At 42.1% G+C, this 12,538-nt stretch overlaps 1 non-coding gene across 1 annotated transcript; it reads left to right on the top strand.

Moving 5' to 3' along the window:
- Positions 1-1,153: 1,153 nt before the first annotated feature.
- On the top strand, positions 1,154-1,257 carry LOC121101508. The gene has a single exon (XR_005833521.1). It is a non-coding gene; the product is annotated as a U6 spliceosomal RNA (small nuclear RNA).
- Positions 1,258-12,538: the final 11,281 nt, after the last annotated feature.

Genomic DNA, 12,538 nt, shown 5'->3' with positions numbered 1-12,538 from the left:
CACTCCCTCTCGACTTTGCAAGTTCAGATTTAAACTCACAAGACTTGTGTGTCTTCATTTCTAAAGGGCAATAGTAATACCTGCTCGAGTTTGTAGGGTTTTGTGAGGATCAAATAAGGGACTAGAGAAGAAAGCACATTTAATGCCACGGAGCAGAACAGTCGGTTTTGAGAACATTTTTCTCTCCTAATCTCCCAGTTTACTCCCTGGGTATCTTCCCAACTCTCCTCTCACCTCTGCTCTCCAGAGAAAACATCTGTTCACTCATTCAAGAAAGATTTGTTGCATCCCCACTGTGCTGGGAACACAAGACACAGAGCATTAGCTCTCTGTCCACAAGGAGCCCACGGTAGAGAGAATGAAGCAGGTACAACCGTGAACGGATGGATGAAGAACAGAGTAAACGGATAGAAACCGTAAGCAGGACGTCTCCACGGGCTAGGAGGTGACTGGCTGTGCAGACATGTAGACGGGGCAGCGAGTCAGTGAAGAATTTTCAAAGAATATAGATGATAGCTGAACTGCACTTATTTCTCTTTCAATAAATATTTATTGAGCCCCGACTGTGTGTCAGGACCGTGCGAGGCAGTGGACACATAATAGAAAAGAAAGCGAGCGAGGTCCTTGGCCTCTTGAGCATACAGTAAACAGGTAAAGAAAAAGCTCAGAGAATTCCTGCCTGTGACAAGAGCTAAGATGGAGATTAGAGGACGATGTGACAGACAGCAACTGTGACTGGGGGTGCAGGACCACCTTACACGGGGTGGCCAAGAATCACTTTGGTCAAGGTTATATCTGAGCTGATATTTGAAGGATGGGAAAGAGCCAGGCGCAGGACAGCTGGAGCCCTAGGGGGGAAGCACTCCAAGAAAAGAGAGTGGCAGGTGAAAAGGCTCTGGGGCAGAACAAGTTCGGTTGTTCTAGAACACAGATGAATCTGACTAGAGCTGGGGGCCAGGGCAGAGAGGTAGAAAATGAGAACTGAGCGGAAGGCAAGGGCCAGGGTGTGCAGAGCCGTGGGGCTACAGCAGGGAAGCCGCTGAGGAATCAGGGTGTGGTTGGAAGTGACATAATCAGATTTGCATTTTTTTTGAGTATTCGTTTCTGTGGAAATAATCATTAGAGCAGCAAGACCTGTTAAAAGGCTATGGTCGTGCTTGCTTAAGCAGCACATAAACTAAAGCTGGAACAACACAGAGATTAGCATGGCCCCTGTGCAAAAGTGATAGGCAAATTCATAAATCATTTCATACTTTTAAAGAAAAGGCCCAGGTCAAAGCAGGGAGGAAACTGATCCAGGAAATCTCAGAAAACAAGTCACCAAATTTTGTGAACTCTGCAAAAATGACAGAAGTGGGCACTCTTTGAGTTAGAGAAACATTTTTGAACTCTAGCTGATTCTAAGATTTCAGGAAAACCGAGTCCACTTAAAGCTGACAACCAGAAAATTCTCAAGGTCAAATCCTATGCAAACTTATCATAAGGAAAAAAGAAATAAAGAGCAGAATAACATCCCTACAAGTAGAGCACAGTAGAAAGACAAGCCCACAGAGCAATCAAAATTGTAATTTACAATTTCAAAATGACAGAAGATGTTTTTAAAAAGTATATAACATGTGAAAGAAAGCATAAATCAAAATTAGAAAAACTCAGAAATGAGGCTGCAGAACTCAGGAAAGTATCATTTTTAAAAAAAAAATTATTTCAAAATTAAAGACCAAACCAGAAGAAACACAAGAATGAACAGACACAAGAAATAAAGCTTTAAGAGACATAAAAGATAAAAAGAGGAAAATGGAAAAAAAGTCAACAAAAAAATGAAGAAAGAGATAAAAAGGATTTGAGAGCAAGTAACAAATACTGAACATTTATTTAAAAGATTTTATTTATTTATTTGTCAGGGAGAGAGAGAGAGAGAGCACAAGCCGGGGCAGTGGCAGACAGAGGGAGAGGCAGGCTCCACACTGAGCAGGGAGCCCCATGAGGACTCAATCCCAGCACTCTGGTACCATGACCTGAGCCGAAGGCAGCCGCTTAACCGACTGAGCCACCCAGGCGTCCCACAAATACTGCAGATTTAAAATGAAGATAATACAAGTCTCTGAGGAAAAAAGCAAAAGCAAGAGAACAGAATGAACAGTGAAAACTATAACTCAGGAAAACTTTCCTAAAATAAAAAGAGTTGAAACCACCTATGGAAAGAGCACAATACTGTACCTGAGAATATCAATGTAGAATGACCAAAAGGTAGTCTAAACAATTACTGGAGGGAAAGAAGGAAAGAATGAGAGAGACAGAGGAAGGAAGGAAGGAAGGAAGGAAGGAAGGAAGGAAGGAAGGAAGGGAGGGAGGGAGGGAGGGAGGGAGGGAGGGAGGGAGGGAGGAAGGAAGGAAGGAAGGAAGGGAGGAAGGAAAATGTTTTGGCATTTAGAAAAAAGAACACATAACTCATAAGAAAAGAAAGTCGGATTATCATCGAACTTTTCACAAAGAATACTTATCCAAAAGAAAGTGGAATAGCATATTTAAGATCCTTAAAGAGAGAAAGTATAAGTCATTGGTTTTATATCAAGCAACACTGGCTTTCAAGTATAAAAGACACAGACACACTCTCACCAATACGCAAGAAGTCAGGGAATGCTGTTTCCACGGCCCTTCCTGGGAAATCCACTAGAGAACGAGCTTCAGATACCCAAAGTAACCAGAGAGACAGAAGACGGATTATGAGCACTAAATATAGTCACCCGTGGAGTGAAGACCCAGTGAGGGTTCAGAAGGAGACAGAGTCTTCAGTGCACGATGGCTATATGCACTGACGGTACAGACTTAGCCTAACTATTTTTTTTTTATGGGGGAAGAATGGAGGAAGCATAAGAAAAGTTTTTTTCAGCAGTCACATTGGTTTTAGTATTTTTTAAAGATTTATTCGTTTGTTTATTTTAGAGAGAGGGAGAGAGTGCAGGGGGGAGGAGCAGAGGAAGAAGGAGAGAGAGAAACTTAAGCAGACTCCCCACTGAGTGCAGAACCCGCCTTGGGACTCGATCTCGTGACTCTGAGATCATGGCCTGAGCTGAAACCAAGAGTTGGACCCTTAACCGACTGCACCACCCAGGCGCCCCTGGTTGTAGCAGTTTTATTCTGAGACTCTGCTGTGTGATTACGGGATTTTAAAAAAATAAGTAATTACGGTTTATACTAATTTTTTCATTCCTTGTGTCCTTGAGAACCAGCAAAGTAAAAGCTTTAAGATCTCAAGTTTTAATTGGCGTGATCAATATGAAATCATGAGGTGTTTTGTTACATATGTATAATTTTTTTTTCCTTTGGTCTTGTTAAGAGGACCAGACCCCAGACGACCGTCCCTCTTGTGGTCCTGAAAATACCCTTTCTCTCTACAAGAAGCCAGGGCTTCTTAAGGAAATGACTGATTCTGGCTCTGGTAGTCAGAAAGCCATCGAAGACTATTAGGGTCACATCAAACAAGCTGTTTACACAGCTATGTGAAGGAGAGAGAAGGGAGATTAGCCAGATGGAGACCTGGATCGGGGAGGAGAGTACCTGTAAGATTCAATCCCAAACACCTTCCATCATGCGTTTGGCGGTGGTGAAAGGAGCAGCAGCCCTGAATCCTGTGTGTGGCGGCCCCTGGTCCTCGCCAGTCCCCCTGTGGAGAGGAATCTGCCCTCTGAGGACCTGGCTCTGTGAAGAGCCACGATGTACGGCCCTTAACCCACCCCACACGGCTGCAGATCCAGTACCTAAGTCAGTCACCAGGACCTCTCAGCCTGGGCTACGTGGAGCGGGCAAACATACACAGTATGAACCCCAGGTTTCTTCCTTCCTTCCTTTCCCTTCCCTCCGCACACTGATGCACTCAAACATGTTAAGGACAGAGTACCCTCAAAGCCCCCAGCTTCAGCGCCTAGGCCGTGAGGAACAGAGCAAGACTGAAGGCATGTTCCAGGCCCACACAAGTGTGTGAGGGAGGAGACAAGACCCCCAAACCAGATTCAAGCAGAGCATTACCACCTTACAGGCGTGGTACAAACTGCAATGGGAGTAAGATTATCTGAGCACCTTCCTGGCAAAGCTGAGTCTTCACCCAGTCTCAGAGGACGAGGCAGACTGCATCAGCAGGATGCCCGTGAGGAGACCCCTGGAGCCTGGAGCTGCTCTCTGGTGGAGGGAAGGACCAGGGCAGTGAGAGCAGGCTGGGCCCTAAGACAAGGCTGGAGAGAACACAGGGGAAGATACAGAAAAAGGAGCCCAGGTACAGCAGGGCCTCGGTGTGCCGGGTGCTATGAAAACCTCTCTACCTCATGTAACCTTCCCAGGAATCTTCTAGAATAATCTCTGTGATCTCTAATACATGGATGAGAAAACTCAAGTGCATGGACGTTAAGTACGGCTGGTCCTCATTCTTTATGGGTTCCGTATTGGGGAATTCACCTACTCACTAGCTTTTATTTGTGCCCCCAAATCAAGGCCTGTGGCGCTTTGCATGGTCGTGTATGGACATGTGCAGGGCAATGAGAAATTGGAGTTGCCTGGCACGCTCGTTGCAGCTGAGGTCCAGCAAGACAATGCTCAGCCTCATTGTTTCAGCTTTCATAATGGTTCAGTGTCCTTTCCGCCGGCTATTTGGTGCCACGTTTTTTGCATTTTTGTGCTTTTTGTTGGCAATTTCACTGTTTAAAAAGGCCCCCAAACGTACGGCCAAGGTGTTGTCTCGTGCTCCTACGTGCCTGAAGCCTAGAACGCGCTTCGCAGAGAAAACACAGGCGCTAGATAAGCTCTGATTGATAGTGCTGCTTGCTGGGATTTCGATCTTAATGAATCACCAATACGTATTAAATAAAGTGCCTTTAAACAGAAACACACAGAAAACAAGGGTATGTATTGATCGGCTGACGAAAATGCTCACCTAACCCTGCGTTTTCAGTATTTGCTGATTCAGCGTTCACAGGGGTTTTATAAAACAGAACTACCGTGGAAAATGCTCCAGAGCACAGAGCTGAGATTAGAAACCTGCCCTTTCCATCTGCTTTGGAAGATGGAGCTCCACGGGGCGCCTGGGTGGCTCAGTGGTTAAGCGGCTGCCTTCGGCTCAGCTCATGATCCGGGGGTCCTGGGATGGAGCCCCGAGTCACACTCCCTGCTCAGTGGGAAGCCAGAACCCTCTGCCCCTCCCTCTGCTCATGCACTCTCTAAATAATTTAATTAAATTTAAAAAAAGATGGAGCTCCTTGCAGATCATCCCAAAGTAAATATGTTACCATCCATGTAGACATATGCTAGAGACCGTTTTCTACTAACTACTGGCCAAAACAAATATTATTGCTATTTAAAATCAAAAGAGTGAAAAACCGCTACAAAGGCAGGAACTGTGTAGCCTTTTCCCATCATCAGCACAACTTGCTCCCTCCGGGTTCAGACATGGTTTGCTCGCTTCCCAGAGCAACACTGGAAGGCAGCCCCAGACTGTCCCTTTGCAAACCCACTGACATTGCAGCTGGGTAGAGGCGGCAGTGACATGGTTGTGCGCCTGGCGTTGGGAGGGAGGGGCACGGGTTTCATACGGGACCAGGAGGCAAGCCCCACAAGTTCCCGGGGTAGGGGGGCCGTCAGTCCACAGGAAATGGCTCTGCTATCACTTGGGGCAGAACACAAGAGTGGCATCCCACAGAAAGGCAATCTTTCAAGCATGCTTCACTCACGTACCAGCCCAAACTATTCTGGGTATTTCGTTTCTTGTCCTTTTTTTTTTTTTCTTCTGCAGACAATACAGCTTTGCGACGGAATCCTCACTGGTGCAAAAGCCTGTGTGTTGTTGAGTCTGATATATACGGAAAAATCTCCAGTATGACGAGAATATTAATTCATGTACACCCTAACATGCAATTTCATGCTTTTGTAAGTTTAATGTTTTTACAATTAGGTCCAGGTTTTGCTGTAATTCTTTTCTCAGAAGGGGCATTACAATGTGCTGTCTGGGAGGCCGTTTTCTCCCTTTAGCCATTAGAAGCTCATTTAACTACATTAAGGTCCTGCTGGGAAGGTATCTGCGAGCGTAAAAGAAAATCAAGACCCGCAGCAGAAAATGTTGTCCGCTCTAGATGCGGAAGGTACCATTAAATACGTCGCCGCCTCCCTCGGCGCACACGCGTTCACGCAAACGCACACTGCAAACAACTTTTAGCTTTATTTAATAAATAGATTGAACAATTCAATGTTTTCCATAAACGGACAGGTGAGTTGTAATGAAGGTGGATACGTGCTCCTGAAAATTTTGTGACTAATCATTTCATTACGATTTGTATTTTATTTAAATCTGCATTAGAAAACATGTTTAATTTAGTGTCTCACCCTCAGTTTAACAAGTTATATCTACTCACACACTGGAATAAAGCCCATCTAACATGGCATTTGGTCACAAATGAACTGTCAAAATTCAAAAGAAAAAAAAAGAGAAAAATCCTCTGAAAGATCGTATTTCGTAAGATATAAATTATAAGCTAATATATCAAAACAGTTCTAAAGTAACAATTTATTGGATTATAGCAACATGTATTCATTGGCCTTGTCTGCAAAACAATGATAACAAAGATTAAATAACAAGCAATGTAACCTTACTAAGATCCTTATTTTTTGTGACCACATTTCCTATCTTTTAATTTTTTAATTTAATCAAACAAATTGGTATAGTTTATCCACCTCTGGAAGGAATTACTACTCATGACCATGTCCGTTTCTTACCAGAATATAACGATATTCCCATTCAGCTAGATGTGATAAGCCCATCATTTGGAAACAAGGAGTGCATTTTACACGTGGAAATAACATCTACAAAGTCCGCCTAGGAAAACCTGTTTGCTCTATGACTTACGACATTCTAGCCTCAAAGATAGTAAAGAATTAATCTTCAAAAAAATAATGCTGATAGCAATGGTAAAAATCCTCTCACTCATAAAAGTAATTTATAACTCAAGAGGCTTTACAAAGCCTCCAGGCAGAACTTAATTCTAAAGCTTTAATATCGTGTGGCTCTAACTTCGTTACATATAAAAAGAGCGTTTGTATGTATTATTCAACATCTCTTGTGTCTCTGTAAATAAACTGGTTAAATAAAGCAAAATATAAAGTAAGAGTCATGATGCTTTTATTCCTCTTACCAAGTATTTGATGAAGACATGGGCATCGATACATTCTGGTCAATGACATACTAGCAAAAGTATGGCAGGTATGGGGGAGACAGGATGGAAAAGTATGGAAAACAAAAACAGACACACAGAAAATCCCTCTTCCTCTGACATTGTGGCAGCTAGATGTGATGACTGGAATTGCTACAGCCACTTTGCAACCATAAGGACAAGCCAGGATGCTGAGCAATATAAACCTGAGTCCATCCTTTACCCTGACTTCGGTTCTTGAGCCAGACGTCTTGTTTTATGTGATACATTTGCTTTTTTGTTTAAGTCCATTGAATTGGGTATTTTCTTTTTCTTGCAGCCCAAACCAGACTTATGATTACAGAGCCCAGTGAACTCTCCCATTACCGTCAAGATTTTAGTGCTCGGAGTAGTCAAACCAGATACACGGTACCAACAGCATAAAGTGCCCAGCACATGATACTTGCTTGTGGAGATTTTACAATAGGAGACATGCATATAAACAGAAGGAGTGTTGCGGGACACATATATGGCATTTAAATAGTTGGGGACCAAGAGGTTGCTACCGAATCCAGATAGAAAAGATCCCAACATCCCCAGGTATCAGAGGTGAGGTGAACGAATGAATAATTCCAAGAGTTATGGTTGGAGGAAAAGTTCTTCTGGTGAGAAAAGTCATGATACAGAGAGGCCTCTTCAGAAATATATAGTGCTGTAACCTGTGCCAAGATCATGAGTGGCATGAAAGCGCTGGTGGGTGTAACCCACCACTGTAAACTCCAAAGCCTGAGGTTCCCGCATGGTATAAAAATAGTTGTACTCCTCAAGATGGCTGACTGCACCTTGGGTGCCCAATGGCAAGAATGTAAATTCTAGAAGCGTATAGCCATGCTTGGAGACATTCACACACATCATTTTTCATCCATTAGATTCACATGCAGTGAGTGATGCAGGACAAGAGTGGGCATCTTGTGAAGAGGGCTGCCCTAGGGCTTACGTCTCAACACGCAATCTTGTTTTATAGGATATGGTCACTTCATGTACCACCATCAGGAACAGCAGTTCTTCTGTGAGTGTATATACCAAACCCTTTCTCATTTTTGTTTCAGAGAAATAATATTTCCTATGGAAAGATACACTACAGACTATGAGGTTTAACCAACCCCTCCTCACATAAGGAAACTGAGGCTGAGAAAGGCCTCACAAATTTTTAAGGATCTCAAGCCGACACTAGAACCTAGATTTTTTCACTCACCCAAAATATCTTCTTGTTCCCAATAAACATAATTATACTTATCCTCCCAACAATTCATCTTGCCGATATTATTTTGAATTTGAATTTTATATTCCAAGATGGTTATAATTCTGCTTCCAACCCACTGGGAACCCACTTGGTTTCTTCCGGATTCATTTTTTTATTTTTATTTATTTATTTTTTTGTTCAGTAGTGGAGCAAAGACTAAAACCCTGACAAAAAAACACACGAAAAAGCTATCTCTAACAAAAAGCTATAATGAAATGTATCTTCTCCTTGCTATCCTCTCATAGTGCCAGCATCATCAAAACAGATTTTAGAAAGTTCAAAAGTTTCAGTATTAGAAATATTCACAGCAATTAGGCTTATTAACATCAGAGTTGTTCTTACCACACATGTATAATTTATGATCAGAGCATTAGTTCTCTAGATCCACAGAGATGAGATAGCAATCAGTGTTCATATAATGTAGACACAAACCTAATCATATTCTAAGTAGCCCAAAAGAGCTCATGTAATTAACAAAGCCGTTGCTTTCTGCTAAAATCGAAGGATGTCTACAGACTTCCAATGATAAAAATCTGACCTCACAAAAGCAAGCTTTATACACCCTGCTGTAATTGTTTGAACGGTGACACTGCGGTTTCAATGTCTCAATGAATTGATCTGGCACTCTCATTTCAAGTTGATTTAAGAAAAATTAACCGAAAAGCTATGTTGCCTACTGGAGATAGTAATGAATCCTTACAGTATAGGACAACCCAACTGCAACAATCTCAGAACGGTTTTAAAAGCTTCATATTTAGTCTATCACTTAACAGAAGTGACTGTTGTTAAGGGCTTGACAACTCTGAGCTCTGCAGAGATTTGCATTGTTGAATGAGAATGGATTGGCATAATTTGAATGGAGTGATACACTTAAGCTTTTGCCATAAGAATCACTTAACATGTGCTTATATCTCTTGGGTTGTGGATCATATTCTATTCTCTTTATGTGTAAATATATTTAGGAGGAAATAAAATGCCACTTCTCAATTTCCAGATAAGCTGACTCAGTTTTTAATTAAATTTCTCAGAGCAGTTTGCCAACCTTGGCATTTACATAGAAAACATTGATAATTATGTAAAGATTCTTAAGAGATTTGTTTAGAGGGTTTGGAGTTAAGAAGCACAATGCCAGAGAAAGGGCACAATTAAAACGGTAACGTCGTCTTATTCATATCACTGCTCTGGAAACAAAAGAGCACAGAGCACAGAAGTGAATCATGTGGCTTCCGCAGACCAAGGGAGAGTGAGGGAGCCACAGGACACAGAGGACACGTTCACACCAAGGCCATGCACATTTGCACTTTTCCTGGGAAACTGTACCCTTTACTTCTGGGAAAATATTTAGGAAATAATAATAACTAGGGCTCTGGGTTTAGAGCTATAGCAGAATATTCCTACCAGGATCGGGATGCAGGAAGGGAGGGAAGCAGAGACAGAAAGAGAGGGAGGGAGACCGAGAGAGATGACTAGTAGTATGTTTCAATAAACAAACAAAAATAGCGTTTTACAAACCCCACTCTCTTAACTAGAAATACACTTTGGGCTGTGGATACAGATGAGGGCACCAAGGCGTTTCCAAGGGTCTCTTACTGGTTCTTGTGGACACACAGATCTACTTTCAGACAGCGTTCTCTGAGCATCGAGCCTCGACCGGCACCTGACATGTCCGAGACATCCTCCTCGTGGAGGAGGCATTGGGGCCACCTCCCAGGACCTGCACCCTCCTGTCTTCCATCTCCTTCTCTTCCTCAGAGCCCTCACCGTGCGCTCAGAGCCCTGCAAGCTGGGAGAAACCGTTCCCTTCCCTTCTTAGGTGATATGCAGTTACAGGTGTTCCAAACCAGAGCAGCTTTTCTCCCGGTGACCTGTAGGGTTTTGGGTAACAGAGCTGTTGCTGTGTACTCTCAGGAGGAAACACAGACTTCAGCACACAGGCTTGGGCCAAGAGCTGGTCAAGTGGGAGAAAATAAAGCCCTATGCAGAATGCCTCCCTCCTCTGGAAACCAGGGCTCTGGTGGGGGTGCTGGCTGCCTCTTCCATGGGTTGAAGGGCCAGAGCCCTAGGTAGGGCACTGGACTCTTGTATGCTGCCCCCCATGACACACCCACACAAAGCCAGCAGATATACACAGATACATCTGAATCCAGAATGAGGACAAGCATTTGCCATGACTTTCTTCTCTATGGCTGAGTTTAATGCACTTAAAACATAAACAAGAATATATGTAATCTCCACAGCATAATAATAAATAAAATGCCCATTATTAAACCACCCAACTGAAGAAATAAAACAGAAACACCATCATATCCATGTTCCTTTCTTATCCCGACCTTGTGCCCTCAATAGGTGTAACCCCCTTCTCAGATGTCAGATTTATCATTTCTTTGTTTTTACATATACATACACAGTTTTATCATGTATCACTAACAATATAGGGCTCAGTTTTGCTTTTGAGTTTCATAAAAATGTCTCATCACCTGTGTAGTCTTCTCCATGCTCACTTATTTTCATTGTTTTGTGAGCATAGTGGCACTGAACATTCTATTACATTTTGTAATGCCCACATCTAAGAGCTTCTCCAGGGTATATATTAATGGAATTGCTCTGTCATAGGATATGCAAAACATTTCATTTACGTTTTTCATGGCAATATGCAAATTTCTTTGATCCACATCCTTTCTAAAACTTGGTGTTAGCAAATTCTTAAGGTTTCCAATCTAGTGGGTATAAAATGATTTCTAGTTGAGGTCCTGATTTGCACTGCCTTTATTACTGAGGAGTCTTTAATCACCATTTGTTTCTTCTTGTGTGAAGTGCCTGTTCAAGTTTTTGCCCATGCTTCTATTGGGTTGTCTTTTTCTCTCTTTTTTTTAAAGACTTTACTTATTTATTTGAGAGAGAGAGTGAGCAAGAGAGAGCATGAGCAGGGGGAGGGAGAGGGAAAAGCAGACTCCCCACTGAGCAGGGAGCCAGACACCGGGCTCGATCCCAGGACCCTGAGATCATGACCCAAGCCGAAGGCAGATGCTTAACTGACCAAGCCACCCAGGCTACCCTGGGTTGTCTTTCTCTTACAGATAACCAGGAGTTCTTTCTATATTCCAGATGCTAATCTCTTGCCAGCTATATGCATGTAGTTACCATATCCTAGACCGTGGCTTGACTCCTCACTTTCTTCATGATGTCCTTTAATGAACAGAAGTTCTTAGCATTAGTCAAACAATCTTTTCCTTGATCAGAGCATACCATGTCTTGATTAAGAAACTCTTATCTATCCCAAGGTCATAAAGATATCGTCCAACATTGTTTTCTAAAAGTTTTTAAGCTCTCGGCATCAGAGATTTGTATTATCATAACTTTGTAAGTCTTGCTATCTAAAGCAAATTTTCCCATCTTATTCTTCTCCAAGAGTATCTGTTCTACTTAAGTCTTAGAATTGATTTGTCAAGTTCCCTGAAAAAACAAATGAGGATTATAATTTTTTTGAATTTGGTGTCAACTGACATTTTTATTATGTTGATTCTTTCTACCTGTTAATATGGTGTCTTTCTTACATATCTTATAAATGTCTCTATGAATTGTCTATTCTGGCCATCTCATATAAGTGGAGTCATATGTGCCTCCTTCGTGACTGTCTTCTTTTGTTTAGCATAATTGTCTTCAAGATTCATCCATGTTGTAACATGTATCAGTACTTTTTTATTTGCCAGTTAATATTCCTTTGTATGGATACAAAATATTTTATTTATCCATTCATCAGTTAATGGACATTTGGCTTATTTCTACTTTTTGGATATTATAAATAATGCTGCTATTTCATGTGCAAGCTTTTTTGTGGACATATGTTTTTGTTTCCGTTGAGTATATACTTAAAATTTGAAATTGTTGGATCATACGGTAACTCTATGTTTAACCACTTGAGGAACTACCAGGCTGTTTTCAAAGTGGCTGTACCATTTTACATTCCCAATAACAATGTCTGAGTGTTCCAATTTTTCCACATCCTCATCAACACTTACTACTGCCTGTCTTGATGATGGCAGCCATCCTACTGGGTGTGAACTGG

Source organism: Ursus maritimus, unplaced genomic scaffold (assembly GCF_017311325.1).
Source record: "Ursus maritimus isolate PB19 unplaced genomic scaffold, ASM1731132v1 scaffold_10, whole genome shotgun sequence".
Classification (NCBI taxonomy): domain Eukaryota; kingdom Metazoa; phylum Chordata; class Mammalia; order Carnivora; family Ursidae; genus Ursus; species Ursus maritimus.
This window is presented reverse-complemented; position numbering and strand designations above follow the sequence as displayed.